Source organism: Brienomyrus brachyistius, chromosome 2 (genome assembly GCF_023856365.1).
Source record: "Brienomyrus brachyistius isolate T26 chromosome 2, BBRACH_0.4, whole genome shotgun sequence".
Taxonomy (NCBI): domain Eukaryota; kingdom Metazoa; phylum Chordata; class Actinopteri; order Osteoglossiformes; family Mormyridae; genus Brienomyrus; species Brienomyrus brachyistius.
The window spans coordinates 21722114-21731489 of NC_064534.1; positions in this window are offsets into that span (position 1 = coordinate 21722114).

The following is a 9376-nucleotide window of genomic DNA, read 5'->3' on the forward strand; positions in this document are numbered from 1 at the left end:
CTTTGAAGGGACACTCCGCATGTTTACTGATGCAAATTAGCCAGCACTCTGCCCGCGGTCGGACTGGGGCCCGAGGAATGCTCCGTGGGTGGTGCCCACCCCCCCAGCAGGCCCTCCGCCACATCCCCCCTTGACGACCCGATGAGTAACACGTGCCATGAAGCTGCCTCCTGGGCCTGATACCCCCTGGGGGGTAATAGAAGCAGCCCCCAGACGCAGCCCGCGGTCCCGCGGCCGCTTACGAGGCCGTCGGCGGGCATGTGGAGGCTCGTGAGATGGGAAGGTGTTTACGTTGACACATGAGTGGCCGTGATGGACGGACACTTCAGTTCTCGCGGTTTCCCTTCTCCGCTCGTGTTTCAGCTGCCTGCTATCGAGTGTCATTGGCTTGGCTTGACGCTTTTTGCTTATTGGCCCAGAACGGCTGATAAGTGTCAGGCTGGATTGTTAAACCTTGTTACTTACTGGAGTTTTTTTACTCAAGTAATTTAGCTTAAGCACTGGAAGGGGGCGTCCAGGGCTGCCGGCTGCCATCCGCTGGTCTGCCTTAGATACAGATCCTCAGGGTGTGCGGTCAGCAGGTCAGTGTCAGTGGCCTGGCCATGTCCAGGACCCTCCCTGGCCTGGGAGTCGCAGAGGGGGGCCTGGCTGGCGGGGGCAGGAGCTGCAGGCTCAGGCACCCTGTGTGTTGGTAATTATTTACACTGGGGATTGTCCTGTGGGCAGCCAGCCCTTGTACTGCCCCAGCACACTGGGGACATCCTGCATAAGGGCGACTGCTGCCCAGGGGACGTTTACCGGGATGTGCAGAACAAACAGGGCTGGAGCCCCAGAGCCCCAGAGCCCCAGAGCCCCAGTCCTCCTGCTGATGTGAAAACCACACGGTGGGGGTGGGGCTGTAGGTTTGCAAAGCGGAGGGTAATCAGTGATCCATGATGTATGAACAGCTATGTATCAGGGCTTATTCACACCACAGTCTGCTCTATTCGGGTTCCAAAGACACGGCATGTGGCGGCGATAAAAACAGCCCTATCGGTATTTTGTCTCACCCAACCTGCCACTAACCTATTAACCCTAACTGCCAAACCTACTAATCCTAACCCACTAACCATATCCTTTTCCACTGACTCATACTCATTAACCCTAACTTCCTAACCCACTCACCCTAATCCCCTAACCCTAACTCACTAACCCTAAGATCTTCTTGGTGTCACTTCCTTCTGACTTGAGGATGCTGGGACATGGGTAAGCCAGGGTTATCCTGTCGTTATGCTGATTATCTGCTCTGGATCATGCGCCATGCTGGTTATGCTGACCATGCCTGTCTAAATCCCCAAGCTGTCTGTCAAACTGCTGGGCGTCTGAATAGACAGTGCCTCGCTCTCCTTCTCCAGCTGCCTCGCTCTCCTTCTCCAGCTGCCTCGCTCTCCTTCTCCAGCTGCCTCGCTCTCCTTCTCCAGCTGCCTCGCTCTCCTTCTCCAGCTGCCTCGCTCTCCTTCTCCAGCTGCCTCGCTCTCCTTCTCCAGCTGCCTCGTTCTCCTTCTCCAGCTGCCTCGCTCTGCAGTCTGCTCTCTCTTCTCCCAGGTGCCTGCGTGTGCCGGGGCGGCCCATGGCCCAGGTGTGTGGGGTAAACAGCCACGGGGCTTTTACATTCCTCCTCCCCCAGCTCAGACCTCCGTTGAGGCCCTGCCCAGGGACGGGCTGCTCCTGCACCTCTCCAAGCCCACTGTCAGGGCCAAGGTGCGCTAATTACAGCCCAGCTTGCCAAAACCCCCGGGGAGAAGGGGCAGGTGAGGGAGGAGGGCGGGGTTTGAGTGATATGCCACTTCCTGTCAGCATTGCTGTGCAATTAAGCGATTCTCTGTAATACATTCACAAAAACGTTTCTTGTGAAAGAGCAGCTGGGCGTGTCCTCGGAGCAGAAGGTGGGGGGGAGTTACTCCAGGAGCTCCCTGGGTACACTTCCTCCTTGGCTCCTCCTTGATGCCGCATCCTAACCACATTGCGGCCCCCATAAGCCACAGTCACGTCTCCTTGCTCTGTGATTAGCTGCCAATAACACCTGTGGGCTGCGGTTAAGGCGTGCCCTCCCCCCCCCTCCACAATTGTATATTCCCTCCCAGCTGCGTGCCCCCACTGCAGCTGTGTGCCGTCCCTCCCATAATCGCATGCCCCCCCCCCAGCTGTATGACCCACTCCTTCCTAACTGCATGCCCACCTTCTGTAATTGCGCGCCTCCCCCTCCTGGCTGCGTGTCCCCCCTCACATTTGGGTCCTCTGCTCCCCCTGCTCCGGCTGTGTGCCCCCCCTTTCTGGCTTTATGTCTCCCCCCGGGCTGCATGCCTCCCCCTCCTGGCTGCCATTGCCTGACTTCCGACCTACCTTGAGCAGAGGATAGAGAAAGATGGAGAGAGATAGACTGGGGGGGGAGAGAAACAGAGGACGACAGGAAACAAGCATGGAAGGCAAAAAGAGAAAGAGGAGAGGAAAAGAATAAGGAAAGGAGAGAGACAGTGACCCCCCCCCGACACATCCCATACATCCCTCTGACACTTGGGCTCCCCCTGGCTAGTACCCTGTCACCCCCCATGTTCAGACACTGAGAGCTTGGACCACAGCGACATGAAGAAGTCATGTGACCACCGCTGATATGGGGGTAAATGTGTAAATGCTATTTAAAGTGTTTGTTCAGTTGTATAAACAGCTCGCCTCTGTGGTTATGCTTCATGGCATGACATTTTTATTTATAGTTATATTTTTAGTAATATTTTTGAACCAGTAAATCATAAATGAATAAGAGTGCTTCTGTGAGTTCTCGCATCTGTATGCCAAAGGAGCCTGTCGGACATCTGTCCTGATCAATGAGGCCCCTCCTGCACCCAGGGAGACTGACCCTGCATCCTGAGCCCGCCATAAGGGTGACACGCTGTGGGCGGTGCTGTTTCATTCTGTGCTTGCTGGCTGCCCACTCCCCCCCCCCAGGTTATAGGAAACTCACAGTGCCCCCTATAAACCCCAGCACAGTGAAGCATGGTAGGTACTGTGGGGATGGGGGGAATCAGAGTGTGGGATGAGGAGGAGGTCACATATGGTGTGAAATTCATAAAAATCTTAGACAATAACAGAGTGTTCATAGAGGATAGACTCTGTGTCCACAGATCCTCAGAGGACACTGGTAATCAGAGAGGACAGAGTCTGGGTCCACAGATCCTCAGAGGACACTGGTAATCAGAGAGGACAGACTCTGGGTCCACAGATCCTCAGAGGACACTGGCAGTCAGAGAGGACAGACTCTGGGTCCACAGATCCTCAGAGGACACTGGCAGTCAGAGAGGACGGACTCTGGGTCCACAGATCCTCAGAGGACACTGGTAATCAGAGAGGACAGACTCTGGGTCCACAGATCCTCAGAGGACACTGGCAGTCAGAGAGGACAGATTCTGGGTCCACAGATCCTCAGAGGACACTGGCAGTCAGAGAGGACAGACTCTGGGTCCACAGATCCTCAGAGGACACTGGTAATCAGAGAGGACAGACTCTGGGTCCACAGATCCTCAGAGGACACTGGCAGTCAGAGAGGACAGACTCTGGGTCCACAGATCCTCAGAGGACACTGGCAGTCAGAGAGGACGGACTCTGGGTCCACAGATCCTCAGAGGACACAAGCAGTCAGGGAGGACAGATTCATGATTCATGTGAGGCTGGAGAGGTAGCCAGAGATATAGTTTCTTTGACAGTGTGAGACTGATTTCAATAAAAAGTCATGAGGGAGAAGATCTGAAGGGGTGGCTCTCTGCTCTGCCTGTGGCCCAGTGACTGTCGGCCTGTCTGTCTGTGACAGGCTGGAGGGCCTTTGGACACCAACCGCAGGGACAGGAGCAGCCAGAATAAGAAGCCTTCCTGAGTGATGCCTTAAACAGTGTCTGTGAAGTCGGATTCATTATGAAGCATGCCAGTTATTTTCATTATTTGATGTTATTAATCTGCACAGCGGTTCTGCTTGCATGAGATGCCAGTGAAGTCTGCATTTTAGAGCCAGAGGAAGAGAGCGATCGAGTCCCTGAAAGCGGACATGACAGGATACATTGGCAGACAGGCGAAATGGCACAGCCGACCTGCTAACAAGGTACCAGCACCAGTGAGAGCTCCCCATCGTCCTCCCGTGGCTCCCTCCTTGTTGATCTTCTCCTTCCTTTCTTTTCCTCCGCCCTTCCCTCCTTTTCCGCGTGATTTATACCGCCTTCTGTTTTCCCTGGCCCCCGCGGCCTGAGAGTTTGCGCTAGGCCCACTCATCTGTAACCGATGTCATTCCAATCCCCCAAATGAACGGCCTGGCGAATTCCGACTCATAACACGCCGGCGTGTATCAGGAATGCGCGGCGTGGGGCAGACAGGGGTTGGGGAGGGGGTGTCAGCGAGGCTCCTGACATCGTCTGCTCCCTACCTGGAGCGAGACCTCGGGGGGCCTTAACCCAGCCCGCCCAACATCCGGGGCCAGCAATCAGGGTCCCCGCACCAAGGGCTACTAATCTTCAGGACACTGTGAGAAACACGACCTTCTCTGGGTCTCTGCCCCCCCACATCTCCTTATTCTCTCTCTTATGGAGAAAAAGCTCAGCCACCCAGAGGGCTGCTAATGCAGTTTTGGCTGAACAAACAAGATCTGCTGCTTCTCTCCTGGCTTGTAAAAAGTCTAGGTTATTGTAATAGTAGTAAAAATGATGCTAATCCATCAGCGCATGAATCTGCAAAAGACCGTTACCTTTCTACAAGGACATAAAGGTAGTATTTATAAATTCTCACTTGTGTTCCTGAGTGTTTATGAAAGTATGTGAGTGAATAAAAATTTAAGCATATGACATATTGTCTTGTTTGATGAATATATTTATGCTGTCAGGAAGGGGAATATAGTCAGCAAGACCATAATCACCTTTTCTGCATGTAATAGTGGTCAGTCCCCACAGGAAGGAGACGTCCACGGGACACCGGTGGAGGGTGCGGGGCGGGGGGGGGGGGAGGGGTTTGGCGGGGCCACTGTGCTAGTGACCCTAAGTTGGACGATTCCCTCATAATCACTCATGTTGGGTCCCACCCTACCCCCCAGTACTCACCAACCCTTTGTTGATTATAGAGTAATTTCTTACATTTGAATTTGTGGTCGTGGGGCCATCTGTACCCCCGGAGGTCCATTTGAATGGTGGCCCCATAAACTCTGACAGAGTGACAGAACGGATAGATAGCCAACAGCCGTCAAGACCAGAAGGAAACCGCTGGTTTTCCTCATTTTCGGGGAGCTGCTTCCACTCGACACGAAACTGCAGCTCTTCTCTCCTTTAATTAAATGCCTGACCACATTCTGTCAGATGTCGAGGTCTATTCAGGTTCCACTCATCCTCTGAGTGGGGGGCCTATGTGCCTCTAAGAGAGGCCCGGGCTCGTTATGGTTCCCCTTGTTCTCTGCTTGCCAGCGCCCCCTGGGGCTCCCCTACTCGCCCGGAGCCTCATCAGTGACAGGCAGACAATGAGGGCAGCCACGACCTGATGCAGGTAAGACCTGGGGAGCACTGCATGCTCAGAAAGCCACCCCAAACTCGGGGTGTCCCCATCATGCCGTGGTGTGTTTTCCCAAGCTGATGCAGGTAAGACCCGGGGAGCACTGCACACGGGCGTTCAGAAAGCCCCCCCAATTGGCGTACTCGGGGCCTGACTCCGGGGGCGTTCCCATCATGCCGTGGCGTGTTTTCCCGAGCTGATGCAGGATGAGGTCATGGCGACCGAGACACGAGGCGTGTGGGGCGTGTGGGGCGTGCGTCTCAGCTACGGCGCGTCGGGCCCACGGATCCTTAAGCCGCGGCTAATCTGGCCCTTTCCCTGAGGCGGGACCCTGCTCTGCAGCAAATGCTGTCTGAGTGCCAGGGGGGGAGAAGGTGTTTAAGGGAAGGAGCCTCACAACCCCCTTCTCCCTGCACACACACACTCACAAAGACTTCGCAGACGTCTGCAGCAGCTGTGATCTTGACACCCCTGGCCCACAATGACCAGGGATTACCAAGGAGGAGGACGGAGCCCCATCCCCCACGATGGCACCATGGGGGGGGTCTCAGACATCCCACCGACCTTGACATAATGAGTGTGTGTGCCAGATCTGTGACCATCTGGCCAAGAACCTTAAAGCCCCCCCTCACACTCTCACACCCCTACTGCGCTGTCCTCATCTGACACCCCAATGGCAGATATCTATGTGTGTGTTGGGGGGGACCTCACATGTTTTCAAGTTGCTGGCCAGATATTTCAATAGATGGTCATATTGGTCATACATACGCTAACATACAAGCACGCAGACACATGCATAAAGACACACATGTGCTCTCACACACACATGGCGTGGGTGTACATGGATGAGTCATGTGACCAGGGACATGGGGAGTCCTAATTATCACTTGGGGTTTGCCTGGGGGGGGGAGATTTCCTCTTCTAAACCTAAACATTTTATCCTGCTCTGCTCCCAGGAACACTGCGAGCGGGAAGATTTATAATGTTTTGTCCGTGGAGAATTCCACAGGAAGTCGTTTTAATTAAGAAATATCGCTGTTAGGGTGAGCGTATTTACTTTCCCAAAATGATCATTAGCGCTGGCCTGGTCGTCCTATCCGTCACAGAGTGAACGCTTGGCACTGCGCATCATCCTCAAAGCTCCCCTCTCGGCCTCATTAGGTCATCCGCCTGCTTCATGAACTTTCTTGAGAACTGAATCCGGAATTCAAATAGAACATTTTCGTCTGGGCATTCTGTTGCGGCATTCCGTTCGGAAGATCTGTTCGGGAGTTCCACTTGGACGTTCCAAAGGTATGTGCCAGGATGCGGGGCCCATGCATGGAGTGTCCCAGTGCCCAGAAAGTGAAAACAAGCGAGGAGTCCACGCTTATAAATGCTGGGAGCCGACACTCCCCCTTCCAACACCAGCAATGCTTGTAGACTAATCAGTGTGAGTGTGGTGCTTTAAACAAACATCTGGAGGGCTCATTAGCATAACTGGCTAGCGTGACGGCTTGGGCCGCTGCAGGTTAACCCCTGGCTGGTAAGAGTAACTGCAGGAGGACCTCCCCAGGCTCAGGGGCGCCTCGGAAAACTCAGGGCTCGCCGTTTGATATACGCTGAGGGCCAGACAGGTTATAATTTATAGCTGCCACCGTTGCCCTCTTATATATTTTTCACTGGGAGCAATGTTTAGCATGGAGCGGAATCCTGTCAGCTTTCACTTAAGATAATAAATTAGAAACTCCTTAAAGAATGTGTGTGTGTCGGGGGGGGGGGGGGGCGGTGTGCTTGTCTGTGTACAAGGGTGTCGTTTTCTTGCGGCTTCCTGATTTACGATGACGCCCGAGCCCGTAATTTCCACACCATTCGGAACGTGACCCGCTAATAACCATGGAATATTCCAGCTTTCTGCAGTTGAACGTGACCCTGTAAATCTAGCGGTCATGCTCACGGCCCAGACAGGCTCTGTCTTCCCACTTTAAAGGAAGGGAAGGGAGTATAAGAAAGTACTGCACACCTCATGAGGGCTCATGGAAGAGGGCAAGTCCAGGTGCATTATGGGAATGGACTCCTAGAGCAAGTTTATTGGGCTCTCAGTAAGACACAGTGGCCATTAGACTTGCACATGACAGATCGTCTTCAAGGTGGCGGGTCGAGCCTGCTCAGAGCTGGAGGAGGAAAATCATGTTTGACGAGTTTGCGGCAAAGGCGGACCGCGAAAGGCCCCCGTACGTGCAGACATCAGCTCTCCCTCCTCCTCATGAGGGCAACTTCACTTGTTCTAACTTGCTGGAGTCGGTGAACAGCAGCGTGAAAAGGTTTAAAAAGTGGATTTCCTCAAGACGGCCTCCAGACAATGATCTGAGTCGAGGACAGGAGACTTGGAATGTGCTGGAACAACTGCTTTGAAGAAGTGCTATTCCTTTTACATTAGAAAAGTAATCGCTGTCCACATGTGATTCCACTCCCCCCTCCTCCCCACATTCACACACACACTTAAAATTAGGCCTGGCTGACAATCTTCCTTTCGAGTCCATGGCTCACAGATCCCATCTGGCCTTGAGAGTTTCCTTTGTGATCCTTAGGTCTGGTCCTGACCGCAACCCAGGGAAAGGGTGGGGGGTTAGTAAGGCAGCTTCTCAGCACCCTCATCCCTTCCCACTCCTCTCAAGGGTGCCTGGCCCAAAAATATTCAGAGACAATAATCCCTAATTGCTGGATCACATTACGGGCAAATTCTCGTAAACCCCATTAAAGATTGTACTTAATTACGAAGCCTTAGACATTATCACAAAGGCAGGGCAGTGGGAGAGTGCAAAACCAGGCAGGAATACCTTAAAGAGACACATGCACGCAGTCTCGCATACACAGTGTGAGCTGAAGCTCCCTTCTCGCCCTTGTGTCGAGGGGATGACGTTTGATTAAAGCAGGGATCATTCCAGCCTGTCGCAGTCACTTGGACGCTGAATCTGCCCAATAGTGTGAAGCGGTCGAGACGGCTGCGCACGGACCCCGGGTTCGAGTTATGCACAGCTGAGAGCACGTGCAGATCCCGGCACACAGACGACTGTCAGTACTCCTGTCAGCACATTCTTTGTATGTGAGTTTCTGTAAGGTGTGGCACGCATGCCCCCGCCCCCTGCCCACCCCCTTGAGGGACCTCTAACACTAACAGGACCATCGCACTGTCACCTAGAGCCCTGTTACACCCAGGCGTGACACATGACCCTACAACATCAGGTGTCAGAGATTGGATAAAACGTACCTTGTGGGAATAACGACAAGGAAAGCGCTGTTAAGCTAAAAGCATGAAAACTGTCCTTTTAGCTTCTTTGAAATATGGGGAGGGTTAATTACAGAAAAACGGAGCAGGATACCCGCAAACACAGATACTCATGCTGTGTGTGTATGTGAGTGTGTCTGGGGGGGCCTGTCCCCTGTGTGGACACCCTGTCCCCCCTCACGTTCCAAGCTGTCTAAACACAGAGAACCTGAAAGCCGGAGAGGATTATTGGGGGGTGTGTTGTGCACCTTGCCTCTGAGGTTGAGGAGAAAGGAAAACACCAGCTCTTCTCAACCAGCTTTATTATTAGTGTATGTGTGAGTGGGAACAACAGGTGTGTCCCCCCCACCCCAGCCACCCACCCCACCCCAGTGAAAATTGAAATTGAGACGTCAACCCCAGTAATGAGAGTGATTCCACCAGCTGAGCTGCCCTGGTGAGAAAGGCTCTGAGATCACAGGCTGCGGTGGATTAGACGCCCTTCTGGTCCGAAACTCTGTCTGGCTGTCCAGCTGCTCGGTCTTGGCACGCGTCGCCTCGGCTCCTGAGTGCTGG